The 24569-nt window shown below is 46.6% G+C and overlaps 1 protein-coding gene across 3 annotated transcripts in view; it reads left to right on the top strand.

Moving 5' to 3' along the window:
* The first annotated feature begins 7901 nt into the window (after positions 1 to 7901).
* The window catches only part of LOC106592454 (pyruvate carboxylase, mitochondrial), a 482562-nt gene continuing 465894 nt past the window's right edge, over positions 7902 to 24569 (top strand). For 2 of the 3 annotated variants that reach the window (XM_045701615.1, XM_045701617.1), the window contains exon 1: positions 7902 to 8263. The gene's annotated coding sequence lies outside the window, so the exon portion shown is untranslated. Of the gene's footprint in view, positions 8268 to 24569 lie in introns of all 3 variants that reach the window. The other variant, XM_045701616.1, reaches the window with a different exon arrangement.

Raw genomic sequence — 24569 nt, forward strand, 5'->3', positions numbered from 1 at the left:
TAACCTGTTTGAGCATGGACATTACCATTGAGTGCTTCCACCATTTTAAAAGTAGTCAACTGGGTGGAAGTTCCTCTGGGTAAAGGAAGGATCACATCATTCCATCCAGGTCATTAGGAGGGATCAAACAGTTCATTATATTCATGAGCAAACTTTCCATAACTGCAAGTGGCAAAGAAATCGCCAACCTTGGTTTTATACCCGTTCCAACAACACCCTCCAGGTGGCAGTGTGCACCGCTCAGTTTGTTAACCGACTCGTAGAAGTAGTAGAAGAAAATTGACTTCTTCAAAAATTGAGATGGCCTCAACGGCGCTGCCCGTGCTCTCACAGACGCCATAATGGGACTGATACAAAGATGAGTCCTGTATCTAAGTCTATGGTGCCAACCCACAGTGATGCCAACCTAACCCACAGTGATGCCAACCTAACCCACAGTGATGCCAACCTAACCCACAGTGATGCCAACTGCTACGATGATGATGTTAGATAATGTACTGTGGATAATCTATGATTATGATGTTGAATAATGTTCAGCAGTCACCGTTTTAACCCCTAGCAGTCTCGTCAGGAGGTTCTGAACTCTTGGTGTAACTGCTAAAGGGTGTTGGGTTTGGTAGTCAGTGGACCCGGGTTCGAGGTTGGCGAATAATGTTCAGCAGTCACCGTTTTAACCCCTAGCAGCCTCGTCAGGAGGTTCTGAACTCTTGGTGTAACTGCTAAAGGGTGTTGGGTTTGGGTAGTCAGTGGACCCGGGTTCGAGGTTGGCGTACGTTTGTCAAAAACAATATTGTTCCAAGAGAATGAAGTTATCCTCAACTAGTCCTTAAATGTAACTACTGGGACATGGACTGTGTGATTCAGAGGGGAGACTGTCCAAACTCACAGACCTGTACAGAAAGATAAACACACTCTCCTGCACAAATAGATCATTAAGCAAACAGGGCCGTTATCTGCCTCTTTTAAACCAAGACACTGGTCTAAGGTCAGCATTGTTTTGCTCTGGGAGCCAGCTTGCCTATTATCGTTTAAGGGATCTGGGTCGAAGGTCAAGGAATGAAGGGATGAAGAGAAAGCGGGAAGAAAAAAAAAGAGAGGGAAAGAAGGACAAAAAAATACAGAGTTCCAGCAGTGTTGGACCTTGCCCCAGGGGAGCGGAGATGAGGAGAGGGGAGCGGAGATGAGGAGAGGGGAGGGGAGATGAGGAGAGGGGAGAGGGAGGGAGTGAGGGAGGGGAGTGAGGAGGAGAGGGGAGGGGAGATGAGGGAGGAAGGGGAGGGAGGGGAGAGGGGGGGAGGGGAGGGAGGAGAGATGTGGGGAGGGATGGGGGAGAGGGAGGGAGAGAAGAGAAGAGAGGGAGGAGAAGGAGGAGAGGAGAGGGAGGGGAGAGAGAGGAGAGGGAGGAGAAGGAGGTGAAGGAAGGAGGGGAGAGAAAGAGAAGAGAGGGAGGAGAAGGAGGGGAGGAGAGTTTAGGGAGGGAGAGAAGAGAGAGAAGGGAGGGAGAGAAGAGAGAGAAGAGAGGGAGGAGAAGGAGGGGAGAGAAGGAGGAGAAGGAGGGGAGAGAGAGAGAGGAGAGGGAGAAGAAGGAGGGGAGAGATAGAGAAGAGAGGGAGGAGAAGGAGGGGAGAGAAGGAGGAGAGGAGAGGGAGGGGAGAGAGAGAGGAGAGGAAGGGGAAGGAAGGAGGGGAGAGAAGGAGAAGAGGGAGGGGAGAGAAGGAGGAGAGGGAGGAGAAGGAGGGAGGAGAAGGAGGGGAGAGAAGGAGGGGAGAGAAGGAGGGGAAAAGATGGAGTGAGTGACCACACAGCTATTGTTACTGTTGCTACTTAGTGCTATCACCACAACAGAACTACAGGAACAAGATGGTCACCTCTCTACCCAGTACAGTCAGTAGAGGACTGGTCACCCCTCAGAGCCTGGTTCCTCTCTACCCAGTACAGTCAGTAGAGGACTGGTCACCCCTCAGAACCTGGTTCCTCTCTACCCAGTACAGTCAGTAGAGGACTGGTCACCTCTCAGAGCCTGGTTCCTCTCTACCCAGTACAGTCAGTAGAGGACTGGTCACCTCTCAGAGCCTGGTTCCTCTCTACCCAGTACAGTCAGTAGAGGACTGGTCACCCCTCAGAGCCTGGTTCCTCTCTACCCAGTACAGTCAGTAGAGGACTGGTCACCTCTCAGAGCCTGGTTCCTCTCTACCCAGTACAGTCAGTAGAGGACTGGTCACCTCTCAGAGCCTGGTTCCTCTCTACCCAGTACAGTCAGTAGAGGACTGGTCACCCCTCAGAGCCTGGTTCCTCTCTACCCAGTACAGTCAGTAGAGGACTGGTCACCCCTCAGAGCCTGGTTCCTCTGGTCTACCCAGTACAGCCAGTAGAGGACTGGTCACCCCTCAGAGCCTGGTTCCTCTGCTACCCAGTACAGTCAGTAGAGGATTGGTCACCTCTCAGAGCCTGGTTCCTCTCTACCCAGTACAGCCAGTAGAGGACTGGTCACCCCTCAGAGCCTGGTTCCTCTGGTCTACCCAGTACAGCCAGTAGAGGACTGGTCACCCCTCAGAGCCTGGTTCCTCTGGTCTACCCAGTACAGCCAGTAGAGGACTGGTCACCCCTCAGAGCCTGGTTCCTCTGGTCTACCCAGTACAGCCAGTAGAGGACTGGTCACCCCTCAGAGCCTGGTTCCTCTGGTCTACCCAGTACAGTCAGTAGAGGACTGGTCACCCCTCAGAGCCTGGTTCCTCTGGTCTACCCAGTACAGTCAGTAGAGGACTGGTCACCCCTCAGAGCCTGGTTCCTCTCTACCCAGTACAGTCAGTAGAGGACTGGTCACCTCTCAGAGCCTGGTTCCTCTCTACCCAGTACAGTCAGTAGAGGACTGGTCACCCCTCAGAGCCTGGTTCCTCTCTACCCAGTACAGTCAGTAGAGGACTGGTCACCTCTCAGAGCCTGGTTCCTCTCTACCCAGTACAGCCAGTAGAGGACTGGTCACCTCTCAGAGCCTGGTTCATCTCTACCCAGTACAGTCAGTAGAGGACTGGTCACCTCTCAGAGCCTGGTTCCTCTCTACCCAGTACAGTCAGTAGAGGACTGGTCACCCCTCAGAATCTGGTTCCTCTGGTCTACCCAGTACAGTCAGTAGAGGACTGGTCACCCCTCAGAGCCTGGTTCCTCTCTACCCAGTACAGCCAGTAGAGGACTGGTCACCCCTCAGAGTCTGGTTCCTCTGGTCTACCCAGTACAGTCAGTAGAGGACTGGTCACCCCTCAGAGCCTGGTTCCTCTGGTCTACCCAGTACAGCCAGTAGAGGACTGGTCACCCCTCAGAGCCTGGTTCCTCTGGTCTACCCAGTACAGCCAGTAGAGGACTGGTCACCCCTCAGAGCCTGGTTCCTCTGGTCTACCCAGTACAGTCAGTAGAGGACTGGTCACCCCTCAGAGCCTGGTTCCTCTGGTCTACCCAGTACAGTCAGTAGAGGACTGGTCACCCCTCAGAGCCTGGTTCCTCTCTACCCAGTACAGTCAGTAGAGGACTGGTCACCCCTCAGAGCCTGGTTCCTCTCTACCCAGTACAGTCAGTAGAGGCCTGGTTACCCCTCAGAGCCTGGTTCCTCTCTACCCAGTACAGTCAGTAGAGGACTGGTCACCCCTCAGAGCCTGGTTCCTCTCTACCCAGTACAGCCAGTAGAGGACTGGTCACCCCTCAGAGCCTGGTTCCTCTCTACCCAGTACAGCCAGTACAGGACTGGTCACCCCTCAGAGCCTGGTTCATCTCTACCCAGTACAGTCAGTAGAGGACTGGTCACCCCCCAGAGCCTGGTTCCTCTCTACCCAGTACAGTCAGTAGAGGACTGGTCACCCCTCAGAGCCTGGTTCCTCTCTACCCAGTACAGCCAGTAGAGGACTGGTCACCCCTCAGAGCCTGGTTCCTCTGGTCTACCCAGTACAGCCAGTAGAGGACTGGTCACCCCTCAGAGCCTGGTTCCTCTGGTCTACCCAGTACAGCCAGTAGAGGACTGGTCACCCCTCAGAGCCTGGTTCCTCTCTGCCCAGTACAGCCAGTAGAGGACTGGTCACCTCTCAGAGCCTGGTTCCTCTGGTCTACCCAGTACAGTCAGTAGAGGACTGGTCACCTCTCAGAGCCTGGTTCCTCTGGTCTACCCAGTACAGTCAGTAGAGGACTGGTCACCTCTCAGAGCCTGGTTCCTCTCTACCCAGTACAGTCAGTAGAGGACTGGTCACCTCTCAGAGCCTGGTTCCTCTCTACCCAGTACAGTCAGTAGAGGACTGGTCACCCTCCAGAGCCTGGTTCCTCTCTACCCAGTACAGTCAGTAGAGGACTGGTCACCCCTCAGAGCCTGGTTCCTCTCTACCCAGTACAGTCAGTAGAGGACTGGTCACCCCTCAGAGCCTGGTTCCTCTCTACCCAGTACAGTCAGTAGAGGACTGGTCACCCCTCAGAGCCTGGTTCCTCTGGTCTACCCAGTACAGTCAGTAGAGGACTGGTCTCCCCTCAGAGCCTGGTTCCTCTCTACCCAGTACAGTCAGTAGAGGACTGGTCACCTCTCAGAGCCTGGTTCCTCTCTACCCAGTACAGTCAGTAGAGGACTGGTCACCTCTCAGAGCCTGGTTCCTCTGGTCTACCCAGTACAGTCAGTAGAGGACTGGTCACCTCTCAGAGCCTGGTTCCTCTGGTCTACCCAGTACAGCCAGTAGAGGACTGGTCACCCCTCAGAGCCTGGTTCCTCTCTACCCAGTACAGTCAGAAGAGGACTGGTCACCCCTCAGAGCCTGGTTCCTCTCTACCCAGTACAGTCAGTAGAGGACTGGTCACCCCCCAGAGCCTGGTTCCTCTCTACCCAGTACAGCCAGTAGAGGACTGGTCACCCCTCAGAGCCTGGTTCCTCTGGTCTACCCAGTACAGTCAGTAGAGGACTGGTCACCCCTCAGAGCCTGGTTCCTCTCTACCCAGTACAGTCAGTAGAGGACTGGTCACCTCTCAGAGCCTGGTTCCTCTCTACCCAGTACAGTCAGTAGAGGACTGGTCACCTCTCAGAGCCTGGTTCCTCTGGTCTACCCAGTACAGCCAGTAGAGGACTGGTCACCCCTCAGAGCCTGGTTCCTCTGGTCTACCCAGTACAGTCAGTAGAGGACTGGTCACCCCTCAGAGCCTGGTTCCTCTGGTCTACCCAGTACCGCCAGTAGAGGACTGGTCACCCCTCAGAGCCTGGTTCCTCTGGTCTAGCCAGTACAGTCAGTAGAGGACTGGTCACCCCTCAGAGCCTGGTTCCTCTGGTCTACCCAGTACAGTCAGTAGAGGACTGGTCACCCCTCAGAGCCTGGTTCCTCTCTACCCAGTACAGTCAGTAGAGGACTGGTCACCCCTCAGAGCCTGGTTCCTCTCTACCCAGTACAGTCAGTAGAGGACTGGTCACCCCTCAGAGCCTGGTTCCTCTGCTACCCAGTACAGTCAGTAGAGGACTGGTCACCCCTCAGAGCCTGGTTCCTCTCTACCCAGTACAGTCAGTAGAGGACTGGTCACCCCTCAGAGCCTGGTTCCTCTCTACCCAGTACAGCCAGTAGAGGACTGGTCACCCCTCAGAGCCTGGTTCCTCTCTACCCAGTAGTCAGTAGAGGACTGGTCACCCCCCAGAGCCTAGTTCCTCTCTACCCAGTACAGTCAGTAGAGGACTGGTCACCCCTCAGAGCCTGGTTCCTCTCTACCCAGTACAGTCAGTAGAGGACTGGTCACCCCTCAGAGCCTGGTTCCTCTCTACCCAGTACAGCCAGTAGAGGACTGGTCACCCCTCAGAGCCTGGTTCCTCTGGTCTACCCAGTACAGCCAGTAGAGGACTGGTCACCCCTCAGAGCCTGGTTCCTCTGGTCTACCCAGTACAGTCAGTAGAGGACTGGTCACCCCTCAGAGCCTGGTTCCTCTGGTCTACCCAGTACAGTCAGTAGAGGACTGATCACCTCTCAGAGCCTGGTTCCTCTGGTCTACCCAGTACAGTCAGTAGAGGACTGGTCACCCCTCAGAGCCTGGTTCCTCTCTACCCAGTACAGCCAGTAGAGGACTGGTCACCCCTCAGAGCCTGGTTCCTCTGGTCTACCCAGTACAGCCAGTAGAGGACTGGTCACCCCTCAGAGCCTGGTTCCTCTGGTCTACCCAGTACAGTCAGTAGAGGACTGGTCACCCCTCAGAGCCTGGTTCCTCTGGTCTACCCAGTACAGTCAGTAGAGGACTGGTCACTCCTCAGAGCCTGGTTCCTCTCTACCCAGTACAGCCAGTAGAGGACTGGTGACCCCTCAGAGCCTGGTTCCTCTCTACCCAGTACAGTCAGTAGAGGACTGGTCACCCCTCAGAGCCTGGTTCCTCTGTCTACCCAGTACAGTCAGTAGAGGACTGGTCACCCCTCAGAGCCTGGTTCCTCTCTACCCAGTACAGTCAGTAGTGGACTGGTCACCCCTCAGAGCCTGGTTCCTCTCTACCCAGTACAGCCAGTAGAGGACTGGTCACCCCTCAGAGCCTGGTTCCTCTCTACCCAGTACAGCCAGTAGAGGACTGGTCACCCCTCAGAGCCTGGTTCCTCTGGTCTACCCAGTACAGCCAGTAGAGGACTGGTCACCCCTCAGAGCCTGGTTCCTCTGGTCTACCCAGTACAGTCAGTAGAGGACTGGTCACCCCTCAGAGCCTGGTTCCTCTGGTCTACCCAGTACAGCCAGTAGAGGACTGGTCACCCCTCAGAGCCTGGTTCCTCTCTACCCAGTACAGCCAGTAGAGGACTGGTCACCCCTCAGAGCCTGGTTCCTCTCTACCCAGTACAGTCAGTAGAGGACTGGTCACCCCTCAGAGCCTGGTTCCTCTCTACCCAGTACAGTCAGTAGAGGACTGGTCACCCCTCAGAGCCTGGTTCCTCTCTACCCAGTACAGCCAGTAGAGGACTGGTCACCCCTCAGAGCCTGGTTCCTCTGGTCTACCCAGTACAGCCAGTAGAGGACTGGTCACCCCTCAGAGCCTGGTTCCTCTGGTCTACCCAGTACAGCCAGTAGAGGACTGGTCACCCCTCAGAGCCTGGTTCCTCTCTACCCAGTACAGCCAGTAGAGGACTGGTCACCCCTCAGAGCCTGGTTCCTCTCTGCCCAGTACTGTGTGTGTGTGTGTGTGTGTGTGTGATAATGTGTGTTTGTGTGACTGTCAGGTTGTTGTGTGTGATAGTGTGTGTCACAAGCGTCGTTAAAGGCAGACCAAAACGCAGCGGGCACGTGAATGCTCTTCTTCCTTTTATTGAAGAAAAAAACTAAATACACCAAACAACACGCCGAAACCAGTCCTGTAAGGTGCTCAGACACGGGAAAAAGCACCACAAACACAGGAGAAAACTAACCCACTTAAATATGGTCTCTAATCAGAGGCAACGGGATCTCCAATTAGAGACCAACCCCCAAACAAATCCAACATAGAAATAGAACAACTAGATAACCACATAGAAATAGATGACATAGAACAGTACCCAAAAACCCAACAACACAAAACAAACACCCCCTGTCACGTCCTGACTAACTACAATAACAAAATGACCCCTTTACTGGTCAGGACGTGACAGTGTGTGTGTGTTTAGTCCAGGGTTTCCTTGAGGTAAAATGTCTCTGTGATGCAGAATAAGTATGAAGTACAGAACTCAACCCTCATCTTCTCCAGGTCTCCTCTTTTTTTTCTCCCTCCCACATTTCGCCGCTCCCTCTATTCCTTATTCATCATCCTTCTTTGTCCTCCCTCCCTCCCTCCCTCTCCTCTCCCTCTTTCAGTGTAATCCTCAGCTCTCTGATTGGTTGTGAGGGGAAGGGGGTTTGTACTGTGTACCGAGAGAGAGAGAGAGAGAGAGAGAGAGAGAGAGAGAGAGAGAGAGAGAGAGAGAGAGAGAGAGAGAGAGAGAGAGAGAGAGACTTAACTGTTCAACAGTCAGCCAACAGAATAGCAGCAGGTCTTTCTGTCTCAGCCAAACCAGCATAGAGTCAGATAGAAACACGGAAAGGTTCTACAGGTTACTCAAGGTGTGTGTCTGTCAGCCACATGTAAAAGGAGTCCCTCATCCATCCCGTGTGAAAGGAGTCCCTCATCCATCCCGTGTGAAAGGAGTCCCTCATCCATCCCGTGTGAAAGGAGTCCCTCATCCATCCCGTGGTCAGGTGTCTGTGTCCACTCCCCTGTCTGTTCAGTGGGTTTGTCTACGTTGTTTCTGCAGAGAGGATTCAGACCCCAAGGACTCCGACAAGTAAGTAACTACCGTGTTTCATTTCTCTCAGTACATTTGCACTTTGAGTAACTTTGCTTCAGAGAGAGAGTGTGTGTGTGTGCATATTGTTTAAAGGTTACTTTGTGTCAGAACACGTGTGTGTGTGTGTGTGTGTGTGTGTGTGTGTGTGTGTGTGTGTGTGTGTGTGTGTGTGTGTGTGTGTGCATATTGTTTAAGGTTACTTTGTGTTTGTGTGTGACGACTATTGGTGGATACCTTGGTTCATTGGTTCGTTCCTGTGGCGTCTTTCTCAGTTCTGTGTGACCTTTGAACCTAGTCCACATGGTGGTGGTTGGCAAAGCATGCGTGTGTGTGTGTGTCTACGTGTGTGTGTGTGTCTACGTGTGTGTGTGTGTGTGTCTACGTGTGTGTGTCTACGTGTGTGTGTGTGTCTACGTGTGTGTGTCTATGTGTGTGTGTGTGTCTACGTGTGTGTGTGTGTCTACGTGTGTGTGTGTGTCTACGTGTGTGTGTGTGTGTGTGTACGTGTGTGTGTGTGTCTACGTGTGTGTGTGTGTCTACGTGTGTGTGTGTGTGTCTACGTGTGTGTGTGTGTCTACGTGTGTGTGTCTACGTGTGTGTGTGTGTCTACGTGTGTGTCTACGTGTGTGTGTCTATGTGTGTGTGTGTGTGTGTCTACGTGTGTGTGTGTGTGTCTACGTGTGTGTGTGTCTACGTGTGTGTGTGTGTGTCTACGTGTGTGTGTGTGTGTGTGTGTGTGTGTGTGTGTCTACGTGTGTGTGTGTGTGTGTGTGTGTGTCTACGTGTGTGTGTGTGTGTCTATGTGTGTGTGTGTGTGTGTGTGTGTGTGTGTCGTGTGTCTACGTGTGTGTGTGTGTGTCTTCTCTTGTGCAACTTTTGTAGATGGTGATCTCATAGTACAAACTGGGAGTTCACACAATAATAACAATAATACCAATAACAATAACAATAACCAACAATAACAACAATAACAATGACAATAATAGCAAAAACAATAACAACAATGACAATAATAACAACAATAACAATGACAATAATAACAATAACAATAACAACAATACCAATGACAATAATACCAATAACAATAACAACAATAACAATAACAACAATAACAATAACAACAATAACAATAACAATAATACCAATAACAATAATACCAATAACAATAACAACAATAACAATAACAACAATAACAATAACAACAATGACAATAATAACAACAATAACAATGACAATAATAACAATAACAATAACAACAATACCAATGACAATAATAGCAAAAACAATAACAACAATGACAATAATAACAACAATAACAATGACAATAATAACAATAATAACAATAATAACAATAATAACAATAACAACAATGACAATAATAACAACAATAACAACAATAACAATGACAATAATAACAATAACAATAACAACAATAACAATAATAACAACAATAACAATGACAATAATAACAATAATAACAATAACAATAACAACAATAACAATAATAACAACAATAACAATGACAATAATAACAATAATAACAATAATAACAATAATAACAATAACAATAACAACAATACCAATGACAATAATAGCAAAAACAATAACAACAATGACAATAATAACAACAATAACAATGACAATAATAACAATAACAATGACAATAATAACAATAACTAACAACAATAACAACAATAACAATGACAATAATAGCAAAAACAATAACAACAATGACAATAATAACAACAATAACAATGACAATAATAACAATAACAACAATAACAATAACTAACAACAATAACAACAATAACAATGACAATAATAGCAAAAACAATAACAACAATGACAATAATAACAATAACAATAACAACAATAACAATAACTAACAACAATAACAACAATAACAATGACAATAATAACAATAACAATAACAACAATAACAATAATAACAACAATAACAATGACAATAATAACAATAATAACAATAATAACAATAATAACAATAACAATAACAACAATACCAATGACAATAATAGCAAAAACAATAACAACAATGACAATAATAACAACAATAACAATGACAATAATAACAATAATAACAATAATAACAATAATAACAATAACAATAACAACAATACCAATGACAATAATAACAATAACAATAACAATAACAACAATAACAATGACAATAATAGCAAAAACAATAACAACAATGACAATAATAACAACAATAACAATGACAATAATAACAATAATAACAATAATAACAATAACAATAATAACAATAACAATAACAACAATACCAATGACAATAATACCAATAACAATAACAACAATAACAATAACAACAATAACAATATAATATAATTAGGTGGGTGCTTACATTTGTCCTATTTCACACATGTACAAGTGTTGTACCTATGTGTGAATTTTTCTGTTGCTGAGAGTCGGGGTCACGGCCAGGGATCAGCCATTATAGACAGTGACCCTGGACCAATTAGGGCCTTGCTCAAGGACACGTTAGACAGATTGACATCTAGTTACTGTAGTGGTGACTGTATCTGGTGTGTGTTTCGATGATGATGATGATGATGATGATGAGGGTCAGAGTGTTACTAACACAATGATACTTTCCAACTGTCCTTCCTTCCATCCAGGATGTTATCTGATTGGCTGTTCTACTAGTGTCAATAGGGTTGCATAGTGCTGTCTCTTGTCTAATGGGGGGGGGGGTTAGTTCCTCTAGAGTTGACTTAGTTAGATACTCTACCAATACACCGACTATAATGGACAAACACCAGGGCAGAGGAGAGAGACAGAGGAGAGAGGGACAGAGGAGAGAGGGACAGAGGAGAGAGGGACAGAGGAGAGAGGGACAGAGGACGGAGGGACAGAGGAGAGAGGGACAGAGGAGAGGGACAGAGGAGAGAGGGACAGAGGAGGGAGGGATAGAGGAGAGAGGGACAGAGGAGAGAGGGACAGAGGAGAGAGGGACAGAGGAGAGAGGGACAGAGGAGAGGGACAGAGGAGAGAGGGACAGAGGAGAGAGGGATAGAGGAGAGAGGGACAGAGGAGAGAGGGACAGAGGAGAGAGGGACAGAGGAGAGAGGGACAGAGGAGGGAGGGATAGAGGAGAGAGGGACAGAGGAGAGAGGGACAGAGGAGAGAGGGACAGAGGAGAGAGGGACAGAGGAGGGAGGGATAGAGGAGAGAGGGACAGAGGAGAGAGGGACAGAGGAGAGAGGGACAGAGGAGAGAGGGACAGAGGAGAGGGACAGAGGAGAGAGGGACAGAGGAGGGAGGGATAGAGGAGAGAAGGACAGAGGAGAGAGGGACAGAGGAGGGAGGGATAGAGGAGAGAGGGACAGAGGGACAGAGGAGAGAGGGACAGAGGAGAGAGGGACAGAGGAGAGAGGGACAGAGCCCATTAGATCTGTAGCAGATCCATATCTTAGGGGAAGTCAAAGGCCAGACAGATACTGTATTGATCTGTCGGGGTGTGTTTGTGTGTGTGTGTGTCCAGTGTGTGTGTGTCTGTTTGGAGGGGTGGAGAACAGTGTGTCATAGAAGCAGCAGAACTTTGAGCTGTGGAGAGTTAATAGATGACTGTTTGTCAAATGTGGACAGTTTGTGTGTGTGTGTGTGTGTGTGTGTGTGTGTGTGTGTGTGTGTGTGTGTGTGTGTGTGTGTGTGTGTGTGTGTGTTGGTGTGTGTTAGTGTGTGTGTGTGTGTTGGTACGTTTGTGTGTGTGTGTGTGTGTGTGTGTGTGTGTGTGTGTGTGTGTGTGTGTGTGTGTGTTGGTGTGTGTTAGTGTGTGTGTGTGTGTGCTGGTACGTTTGTCTCTGTGTGTGTGTGTGTGTGTGTGTGTGTGTGTGTGTGTGTGTGTGTGTGTGTGTGTGTGTGTGTGTGTGTGTGTGTGTGTGTGTGTGTGTTGTGTGGGAGACAGGAGACAGAAGAAAATAAACTCTCCCTTTGTGCTGTCTTGAGTTATAATGGGATACTCTGAGGTAGACATGAACCCACATTTACCCCTGAAATAGCAACAACCCACTTCTCTGGCAGATTGGATACTGCAAATACACCCAGAATGGCCATATGTAGCAGACTCCACGCAAAAATAAAAAGGTTTCTGATGAACTCACCTAGCAGTGTTGAACAGAGACCAGGTTTTGTGGCATGTAGCTCCGACTACATACATTTACACATTTCCAAGGTCAATACTTCAAAACAATATTCATGATGAAACATCTGCCTTGTACCTGTGTTTTGTCCTCTGTAGTTGAGAGCTGCTTAAATAATCCATACGTTTTAATAAACGTTAAACGTGTGTGTGTGTGTGTGTGTGTGTGTGTGTGTGTGTGTGTGTGTGTGTGTGTGTGTGTGTGTGTGTGTGTGTGTGTGTGTGAGAGAGATCCGGGTTTGTCACTGTGTGGTTGGACCTTCCTCTCTGACTAAGCAACTATACGACTTTGCTAAACAATAGATAATGAATTTGTTTGATTGATTGATTGTTTGATTGATTGATTGATTGATTGATTGGTCAGCTTACTTCAAACGGTTCAGAGCTACTGAATGTCCAAGAAATAGACATCACTGATTGGTGACATGAGATGATGTCACAACACTATTAGCCACCATTCTAAGATGTGTCAATTCATAAAACATTCTGACCTTCGTCCAAAATAGCACCCTATTCCTTATATAGTTAAATAGGGAATAGGTTACCATTTGGGACGTAGACGGAATGTTTTATGTATCCTTGGCAACACATTTGACACAGTTTTTCTCAAGTGAATCCCAAGTCTGTCTCTTCTTCAGCATGAGAAGCACCAGTTGCTCTGTGAGTATCGCTCTGTGAGTATCGCTCTGTGAATCGCTCTGTGAGTATCGCTCTGTGAATCGCTCTGTGAGTATCGCTCTGTGAGTAGTATCGCTCTGTGAGTATCGCTCTGTGAGTATCGCGCTCTGTGAGTAGTATCGCTCTGTGAGTATCGCTCTGTGAGTATCGCTCTGTGAGTATCGCTCTGTGAGTAGTATCGCTCTGTGAATCGCTCTGTGAGTATCGCTCTGTGAGTATCTTGAGTTTACTATATTATAAAGGACACAGCTGTTAACCAGCCAGGTCAGCTGTTAACCAGCCAGGTCAGCTGTTAACCAGCCAGGTCAGCCGTTAACCAGCCAGGTCAGCCGTTAACCAGCCAGGTCAGCCGTTAACCAGCCAGGTCAGCCGTAAACCAGCCAGGTCAGCCGTTAACCAGCCAGGTCAGCCGTTAACCAGCCAGGTCAGCCGTGATACAAGTCAGTATTCCACGTCCGTCCATGTCTGAGGACGTCGGGAGGTGACGCACAAACCAACCACTAGGGGCAACAGTGAGTGCTGTTAGCTTGAAGTAGGTTTCAGTTTTGATAGGGCATGACAGTTTGTTATGTACAGGACACGGTTATTAACATTTAGCGTGATAGTTTGCAACAAAAAGGATTTGACCAGAAGACTGTTATTTGCATGTCTGTTCTCAGGCTGGTTCTGATTCTAGACAACATGTACAGTACCAGTCAACAGTTTGGACACACCTACTCATTCAAGGGTTTTCTTTATTTTTACTATTTTCTACATTATGGAATCATGTAGTAACCAAAAAAGTGTTAAACAAATCAAAATATATTTTATATTTGAGATTCTTCAAAGTAACCACCCTTTGCCTTGATGACAGCTTTGCACACTCTTGGCATTCTCTCAACCAGCTTCATGAGGTATTCACCTGGAATTATTTTCCAACAGTCTTGAAGGAGTTTCCACATATGCTGAGCACTTGTTGGCTGCTTTTCCTTCCCTCTGTGGTCCGACTCCCCAAACCATCTCAATTTGTTTGAGGTCGGGTGATTGTGGAGGCCAGGTCATCTGATGCAGCACTCCATCACTCTCCTTCTTGGTCAAACAGCCCTTACACAGCCTGGAGGTGTAGAAAAATCTCCAATTTGGACTCATCACACCAAAGGTCAGATTTCCACCAGTCTAATGTCCATTGCTCGTGTTTCTTGGACCAAGCAAGTCTCTTCTTCTTATTGGTGTCCTTTAGTAGTGGTTTCTTTGCAGCAATTCAACCATGAAGGCCTGATTCACACAGTCTCCTCTGAACAGATGATGTTGAGATGTGTCTGTTACTTGAACTCTGTGAAGCTTTTATTTGGGCTGCAATTTCTGAGGCTGGTAACTCTAATGAACTTATCCTCTGCAGCAGAGGTAACTCTGGGTCTTCCTTTCCTGTGGCGGTCCTCATGAGAGCCAGTTTCATCATAGCGCTTGATGGTTTTTGCGACTGCACTTGAAGACACTTTCAAATAATGATGGACTGTCATGTCTTTGCTTATTTGAGCTGTTCTTGCCATAATTTCTTGCCATCTTTTACCAAATAGAGCTATCTTCTCTATCCGCCCCTACCTTGTCACAACACAACTGATTGGCTCAAACGCATTAAGAAGGAAAAAAATTCCACAAATGAACTTTTAACAAGGTTCACCTGTTAATTGAAATGCATTCCAGGTGACTACCTCATGAAGCTGGTTGAGAGAATTCCAAGATGGTGCAAAGCTGCCATCAAGACAAAGGGCGCCAACCCCTCTTTTACGCTACTGCTACTCTCTGTTCATCATACATGCATAGTCACTTTAACCTTATCTACATGTACATACTACCTCAATCAGCCTGACTAACCGGTGTCTGTATATAGCCTCTCTACTGTATATAGCCTCTCTACTGTATATAGCCTCTCTACTGTATATAGCCTCTCTACTATATACAACCTCTCTACTGTATATAGCCTCTCTACTGTATATATCCTCGCTACTGTATGTAGCCTCGCTACTTTTATAGCCTCCCTACTGTATATAGCCTCTCTACTGTATATAGCCTCTCTACTGTATATATCCTCGCTACTGTATGTAGCCTCGCTACTTTTATAGCCTCCCTACTGTATATAGCCTCTCTACTGTATATAGCCTCTCTACTGTATATATCCTCGCTACTGTATGTAGCCTCGCTACTTTTATACCCTCTACTGTATATAGCCTCTCTACTGTATATAGCCTCTCTACTGTTACATCCTCTCTACTGTATATAGCCTCTCTATTGTTACAGCTTCTCTACTGTATATGGCCTCTCTACTGTTACAGTCTCTCTACTGTATATAGCCTCTCTACTGTATATAGCCTCTCTACTGTTACAGTCTCTCTACTGTATACAGCCTCTCTACTGTATATAGCCTCTCTACTGTTACAGCCTCTCTACTGTTACAGACTCTCTACTGTATATAGCCTCACTACTGTATATAGCCTCGCTACTGTTACAGCCTCTCTACTGTATATAGCCTCACTACTGTATATAGCCTCGCTACTGTATATAGCCTCTCTACTGTATATAGCCTCGCTACTGTATATAGCCTCACTACTGTATATAGCCTCTCTAATGTATATAGCCTCTCTAATGTATATTGCCTCTACTATATACAGCCTCTCTACTGTATATAGCCTCTCTACTGTATATAGCCTCGCTACTGTATATAGCCTCTTTACTGTATATAGCCTCGCTACTGTATATAGCCTCTTTACTGTATATAGCCTCTACTATATACAGCCTCTCTACTGTATATAGCCTCTCTACTGTATATAGCCTCTCTACTGTATATAGCCTCTCTACTGTATATAGCCTCTCTACTGTATATAGCCTCTCTACTGTATATAGCCTCTCTACTGTATATAGCCTCTCTACTGTATACAGCCTCTCTACTGTATATAGCCTGTCTTTTTACTGTTGTTTTAGTTCTTTACCTACCTATTGTTCACCTAATACCTTTTTTGCACTATTGGTTAGAGCCTGTCAGTAAGCATTTCACTGTTAGGTCTACACCTGTTGTATTCAGCGCAGGTGATAAATAAACTTTGATTTGATTTGAGATATAACATATATGTTGATTTGTTGAACACTTTTTTGGTTACTACATGATTCCATATGTGTGATTTCATAGTTTTCATGTCTTCACTATTATTCTACAATGTAGAAAATAGTAAAAATAAAGAAAAACTTAAATGAGTAAGTAGGTGTGTCAATTTTTTTTGACTGGTACTATAAGTATTTTGTTCCTTTACAACTCTGTGTGTGTGTGTGTGTGTGTGTGTGTGTGTGTGTGTTGTAACACCTCAACAATGTACGTGTGTGTGTGTGTTCCCTGTTTATAACAGAAAGCCAGACTGTACCAACACCAGAGCAGTGGTAAAACCTGACCTCTCTCATTCCGCCAAGATGGTGTGTGTGTGTGTTTGAGTGTGTGTGTGTGTGTGTGTGTGTGTGTGTGTGTCTGTTGGTTGCAGTACCAGCTATCACCACAGAGTGGCAGCAGAGGCCTGTAAGACAGATCCATCAGCATCACTCAGACAATAGAATAAACATTCGCCTAGGAAGCTATCTGTGATTATGTTTAGTTGGAAAAACTACTGAGGTGAGGGGAATGAGATGAGGTGAATGAGATGTGAGGTGAATGAGATGAATAAAGATTAAATAAAAGATGAGGTGAATGAGGTGAATGAGATGAGGTGAGATGAGATGAATGAGATGAGGTGAATGAGATGAGGTGAATGAGATGAGATGAGATGAATGAAATGAGGAGAGGTGAATGAGATGAGGTGAGATGAATGAGATGAGAAGAGGTGAATGAGATGAGGTGAGATGAATGAGATGAGGAGAGGTGAATGAGATGAGATGAGATGAATGAGATGAGAACAGGTGAATGAGATGAGGTGAGATGAACGAGATGAGGAGAGGTGAATGAGATGAGATGAATGAGATGAGAAGAGGTTAATGAGATGAGGTGAGGAGAATGAGATGAGGTGAGATGAATGAGATGAGGAGAGGTGAATGAGGTGAGATTTTTATTTTTATTTTTTTTATTTCACCTTTATTTAACCAGGTAGGCAAGTTGAGAACAAGTTCTCATTTACAATTGCGACCTGGCCAAGATAAAGCAAAGCAGTTCGACAACATACAAAAACACAGAGTTACACATGGAGTAAAACAACATACAATCAATGATGCAGTAGAAAAAAATAAATAAGACTATATACAATGTGAGCAAATGATGTGAGATAAGGGAGGTAAAGGCAAAAAAAATGCCATGGTGGCAAATTAAATAAAGTATAGCAAGAAAAACACTGGAATGGTAGATTTGTAGTTTGAAGAAAGTTCAGAGATAAAATATAAATAATATGATGCAAAGGAGCAAAATAAATAAAATAAATAAATACAGTAGGGGAAGAGGTAGTATTTTGGGCTAAATTATAGATGGGCTATGTACAGGTGCAGTGATCTGTGAGCTGCTCTGACAGCTGGTGCTTAAAGCTAGTGAGGGAGATAAGTGTTTCCAGTTTCAGAGATTTTTGTATTTTTGATGAGGTGAATGAGTTGAGGAGAGGGGAATGAGATGAGATGAGGTGAATGAGATGAGGTGAATGAGATTAGGTGAATGACATGAGGAGAGGTGAATGAGATGAGGTGAATGAGGTGAGATGAGGTGAATGAGATGAGGAGAGGTGAATGAGATGAGGAGAGGTGAATGAGATGAGATGAGGTGAATGAGATGAGATGAGGTGAATGAGATGAGGTGAATGACATGAGGAGTGGTGAATGAGATGAGGTGAATGAGGTGAGATGAGGTGAATGAGATGAGGAGAGGTGAATGACATGAGGAGAGGTGAATGAGATGAGATGAGGTGAATGAGGTGAGATGAAGTGAATGAGATGAGGAGAGGTGAATGAGATGAGATGAGGTGAATGAGATGAGATGAGGTGAATGAGATGAGGTGAATGACATGAGGAGAGGTGAATGAGATGAGATGAATGAGATGAGATGAGGTGAATGAGATGAGGAGAGGTGAATGAGATGAGGTGAATGAGGTGAGATGAGGTGAATGAGATGAGGAGAGGTGAATGAGATGAGATGAGGTGAATGAGGTGAGATGAGGTGAATGATATGAGGAGAGGTGAATGAGATGAGATGAGGTGAATGAGATGAGATGAGGTGAATGAGATGAGGAGAGATGAATGAGATGAGGAGAGGTGAATGAGATGAGGAGAGGTGAATGAGATGAATAAAGGTTAAATAAAAGATGAGGTGAATGAGATGAGGTGAATGAAATGAGGAGAGGTGAATGAGGTGAGATGAGGTGAATGATATGAGGTGAATGAGATGAATAAAGGTTAAATAAAAGATGAGGTGAATGAGATGAAGTGAATGAGATGAGGAGAGGTGAATGAGTTGAATGATATGAGGTGAATGAGATGAGATGAATGAGGTGAGATGAGGAGAGGTGAATGAGATGAGGTGAATGAGGTGAGGAGAGGTGAATGAGATGAAGTGAATGAGGTGAGATGAGGTGAATGAGATGAGATGAGATGAGATGAGATAAGATGAGATTAATGAGATGAGGTGAAAGAGAGGATTTCTTTGAATTTAGGAGGTATTAAGGGGTTGTGGATTGTGTGTGTTGGGGTGGTAGTCTTGATGTGTGTGTGTGTGTGTGTGTGTGTGTGTGTGTGTGTGTGTGTGTGTGTGTGTGTGTGTGTGTGTGTGTGTGTGTGTGTGTGTGTCTGTTGGTTGCAGTACCAGCTATCACCACAGAGTGGCAGCAGAGGCCTGTAAGACAGATCCATCAGCATCACTCAGACAATAGAATAAACATTCGCCTAGGAAGCTATCTGTGATTATGTTTAGTTGGAAAAACTACTGAGGTGAGGGGAATGAGATGAGGTGAATGAGATGTGAGGTGAATGAGATGAATAAAGGTTAAATAAAAGATGAGGTGAATGAGGTGAATGAGATGAGTTGAGGTGAATGAGTTGAGATGAGATGAGGTGAATGAGATGAGGTGAATGAGATGAGATGAGATGAATGAAATGAGGAGAGGTGAATGAGATGAGGTGAGATGAATGAGATGAGAAGAGGTGAATGAGATGAGGTGAGATGAATGAGATGAGGAGAGGTGAATGAGATGAGATGAGATGAATGAGATGAGAAGAGGTGAATGAGATGAGGTGAGATGAACGAGATGAGGAGAGGTGAATGAGATGAGATGAGATGAATGAGATGAGAAGAGGTGAATGAGATGAGGTGAGATGAATGAGATGAGGAGAGGTGAATGAGTTGAGATGAGATGAGGTGAATGAGATGAGGTGAATGAGATGAGATGAGATGAATGAAATGAGGAGAGGTGAATGAGATGAGGTGAGATGAATGAGATGAGAAGAGGTGAATGAGATGAGGTGAGATGAATGAGATGAGGAGAGGTGAATGAGATGAGATGAGATGAATGAGATGAGAAGAGGTGAATGAGATGAGGTGAGATGAACGAGATGAGGAGAGGTGAATGAGATGAGATGAGATGAATGAGATGAGAAGAGGTGAATGAGATGAGGTGAGGAGAATGAGATGAGGTGAATGAGATGAGATGAATGAGATGAGATGAATGAGATGAGGTGAGGTGAATGAGATGAGGTGAATGAGATGAGGTGAATGAGATGAGATGAATGAGATGAGATGAATGAGATGAGGTGAAAGAGAGGCTTTCTTTGAATTTAGGAGGTATTAAGGGGTTGTGGATTGTGTGTGTTGGGGTGGTAGCCTTGATGTGTGTGTGTCCTACCTGTGTAGAGTACAGTAGTGTGTGTGTGTGTCCTACCTGTGTAGAGTACAGTTGTGTGTGTGTGTGTGTGTGTGTGTGTGTGTGTGTGTGTGTGTGTGTGTGTGTGTGTGTGTGTGTGTGTGTGTGTGTGTGTGTGTGTGTGTGTGTGTGTGTGTGTGTAGTGTGTGATTTGGTAGTTGGAGGTTAGTGCTGGGTAAAATGCCCAATGAAATGTAAAGTGTGGAGATTCTATAAAGTAAAAGGCTTGGGTATAGACATAAAAGGTTCTTCCTCAGACCCTCACCTCTCTCATTGGCACTGGGAGTTTCATGGCACTGCTGCCAAATGCCAACAGGCTTGTTCTGGTGGTCCATTACTTTTTAGCATCTCTCTTTATCTCTCTCCCTTGATTCTCTCTTTATCTCTCTCTCTTTCTCACTCTCTCTCTCTCTTTCTCTCTCCTCTCTTTCTCTCTCCTCTCTTTCTCTCTCCTCTCTGTCTCTCTCGCTCTCTCAATTCATTTCAGTAGACTTTATTGACATGGCAAGTTAATTACTACCATTGTCAAAGTATACATATAACAACAATGGTGGGACCAACAGCAATAATAACAATAACAGTAGTAGTAGTAGTATTGGAAATGGGATTAACATTAAACACAATAACAGTAGTAGTATTGGAAATGGGATTAACATTAAACACAATAACAGTAGTAGTATTGGAAATGGGATTAACATTAAACACAATAACAGTAGTAGTATTGGAAATGGGATTAACATTAAACACAATAACAGTAGTAGTATTGGAAATTGGATTAACATTAAACACAATAACAGTAGTAGTAGTAGTATTGGAAGACCAGAAGCCACATGAAAAATCTGAAATATTATTGACATTGCACTTTTCACTGGCTGTCCCTCAGGTTGTGGCAGGAGGACATATATTTGGGTCCCAAAACTGCATATTTGTCTTTTCACCCAATAAATATTAAATGTTTTCTTCATCTTTTATAGTTTCACATTCATTGTACTTAATGATCATTTTGGGAAAGAGATACTCTCTTAGATCTGAGTATTTGTCACAGTGTAACAGGAAATGCAGCTCTGTCTCTACCTCTCCCTGGGGGGCAGAATGAGCACAGCCTGTCCTCTCTGGGCAGCCAGGTTTGTCTTTGACGACCTGTCTCTATAGCCAGACTGTGCTCACTGAGTCCTGAGTCTGTGTTTTTCTCCGTTTTCTTTTAGTCACAGTGGTCAGAAAGTCTGCCATCATGTTCTGTCTGTTTAGAGACAAATGGCATTGAAATTTACTTAGATATTTTGTGGTGTCTTTCCAATCGGTGATATATTTTATTTTTGTGATGATCTGGTTGGGCCAGATCTCAGCTCGTTCACAGCCATGTGAAAGCTTCCTGTGTTGCTGATATTTAGTCCTAGATATGTGTCGTTTTTGGTGTGTTCTAATAGAACTGTGTCCAAATAGAATTTATATTTGTCATCCTGATTTCCGGACCTCTTTTGGAATATCGTTATGTTCGTTTTGTTTTTGGTTAACGGTCAGAGCCCAGGTCTAACAGAACCTATGGTTAACGGTCAGAGCAAAGGTCTAACAGAACCTGTGGTTAACGGTCAGAGCCCAGACAGAACCTGTGGTTAACGGTCAGAGCCCAGGTCTAACAGAACCTGTGGTTAACGGTCAGAGCCCAGACAGAACCTGTGGTTAACGGTCAGAGCCCAGGTCTAACAGAACCTGTGGTTAACGGTCAGAGCCCAGACAGAACCTGTGGTTAACGGGCAGAGCCCAGACAGAACCTGTGGTTAACGGTCAGAGCCCAGACAGAACCTGTGGTTAACGGTCAGAGCCCAGACAGAACCTGTGGTTAACGGTCAGAGCCCAGACAGAACCTGTGGTTAACGGTCAGAGCCCAGGTCTAACAGAACCTGTGATTAACGGTCAGAGCCCAGGTCTAACAGAACCTGTGGTTAACGGTCAGAGCCCAGACAGAACCTGTGGTTAACGGTCAGAGCCCAGGTCTAACAGAACCTGTGGTTAACGGTCAGAGCCCAGACAGAACCTGTGGTTAACGGTCAGAGCCCAGACAGAACATGTGGTTAACGGTCAGAGCCCAGGTCTAACAGAACCTGTGATTAACGGTCAGAGCCCAGGTCTAACAGAACCTGTGGTTAACGGTCAGAGCCCAGGTCTAACAGAACCTGTGGTTAACGGTCAGAGCCCAGGTCTAACAGAACCTGTGGTTAACGGTCAGAGCCCTGGTCTAACAGAACCTGTGGTTAACGGTCAGAGCCCAGACAGAACCTGTGATTAATGGTCAGAGCCCAGGTCTAACAGAACCTGTGGTTAAAGGTCAGAGCCCAGGTCTAACAGAACCTGTGGTTAACAGTCAGAGCCCAGACAGAACCTGTGGTTAACGGTCAGAGCACAGACAGAACCTGTGGTTAACGGTCAGAGCCCAGACAGAACCTGTGGTTAACGGTCAGAGCACAGGTCTAACAGAACCTGTGGTTAACGGTCAGAGCCCAGACAGAACCTGTGATTAATGGTCAGAGCCCAGGTCTAAAAGAACCTGTGGTTAACGGTCAGAGCCCAGGTCTAACAGAACCTGTGGTTAACGGTCAGAGCCCAGGTCTAAAAGAACCTGTGGTTAACGGTCAGAGCCCAGACAGAACCTGTGGTTAACGGTCAGAGCCCAGACAGAACCTGTGGTTAACGGTCAGAGCCCAGGTCTAACAGAACCTGTGGTTAACGGTCAGAGCCCAGACAGAACCTGTGGTTAACGGTCAGAGCACAGGTCTAACAGAACCTGTGGTTAACGGTCAGAGCCCAGACAGAACCTGTGGTTAACGGTCAGAGCCCAGACAGAACCTGTGGTTAACGGTCAGAGCCCAGACAGAACCTGTGATTAATGGTCAGAGCCCAGGTCTAACAGAACCTGTGGTTAACGGTCAGAGCCCAGACAGAACCTGTGGTTAACGGTCAGAGCCCAGACAGAACCTGTGGTTAACGGTCAGAGCCCAGACAGAACCTGTGGTTAACGGTCAGAGCCCAGACAGAACCTGTGGTTAACGGTCAGAGCCCAGGTCTAACAGAACCTGTGGTTAACGGTCAGAGCCCAGACAGAACCTGTGGTTAACGGTCAGAGCCCAGGTCTAACAGAACCTGTGGTTAACGGTCAGAGCCCAGACAGAACCTGTGGTTAACGGTCAGAGCCCAGGTCTAACAGAACCTGTGATTAACGGTCAGAGCCCAGACAGAACCTGTGGTTAACGGTCAGAGCCCAGGTCTAACAGAACCTGTGGTTAACGGTCAGAGCCCAGGTCTAACAGAACCTGTGGTTAACGGTCAGAGCCCAGGTCTAACAGAACCTGTGATTAACGGTCAGAGCCCAGGTCTAACAGAACCTGTGGTTAACGGTCAGAGCCCTGACAGAACCTGTGGTTAACGGTCAGAGCCCAGGTCTAACAGAACCTGTGGTTAACGGTCAGAGCCCAGACAGAACCTGTGGTTAACGGTCAGAGCCCAGGTCTAACAGAACCTGTGGTTAACGGTCAGAGCCCAGACAGAACCTGTGGTTAACGGTCAGAGCCCAGGTCTAACAGAACCTGTGGTTAACGGTCAGAGCCCAGACAGAACCTGTGGTTAACGGTCAGAGCCCAGGTCTAACAGAACCTGTGGTTAACGGTCAGAGCCCAGGTCTAACAGAACCTGTGGTTAACGGTCAGAGCCCAGACAGAACCTGTGGTTAACGGTCAGAGCCCAGACAGAACCTGTGGTTAACGGTCAGAGCCCAGACAGAACCTGTGATTAATGGTCAGAGCCCAGGTCTAACAGAACCTGTGGTTAACGGTCAGAGCCCTGACAGAACCTGTCAGTAATGGTCAGAGCCCAGGTCTAACAGAACCTGTGGTTAACGGTCAGAGCCCAGACAGAACCTGTGGTTAACGGTCAGAGCCCAGGTCTAACAGAACCTGTGGTTAACGGTCAGAGCCCAGACAGAACCTGTGATTAACGGTCAGAGCCCAGCACAGAACCTGTGATTACCGGTCAGAGCCCAGACAGAACCTGTGGTTAACGGTCAGAGCCCAGGTCTAACAGAACCTGTGGTTAACGGTCAGAGCCCAGACAGAACCTGAGGTTAACGGTCCGAGCCCAGACAGAACCTGTGGTTAACGGTCAGAGCCCAGACAGAACCTGTGGTTAACGGTCAGAGCCCAGACAGAACCTGTGGTTAACGGTCAGAGCCCAGGTCTAACAGAACCTGTGATTAACGGTCAGAGCCCAGTCTAACAGAACCTGTGGTTAACGGTCAGAGCCCAGGTCTAACAGAACCTGTGGTTAACGGTCAGAGCCCAGACAGAACCTGTGGTTAACGGTCAGAGCCCAGACAGAACATGTGGTTAACGGTCAGAGCCCAGGTCTAACAGAACCTGTGATTAACGGTCAGAGCCCAGGTCTAACAGAACCTGTGGTTAACGGTCAGAGCCCAGGTCTAACAGAACCTGTGATTAACGGTCAGAGCCCAGGTCTGACAGAACCTGTGGTTAACATTCAGAGCCCAGGTCTAACAGAACCTGTGGTTAACGGTCAGATCCCAGGTCTAACAGAACCTGTGGTTAAC

The sequence above is a fragment of the Salmo salar genome, chromosome ssa18 (assembly GCF_905237065.1).
Source record: "Salmo salar chromosome ssa18, Ssal_v3.1, whole genome shotgun sequence".
Lineage (NCBI taxonomy): Eukaryota > Metazoa > Chordata > Actinopteri > Salmoniformes > Salmonidae > Salmo > Salmo salar.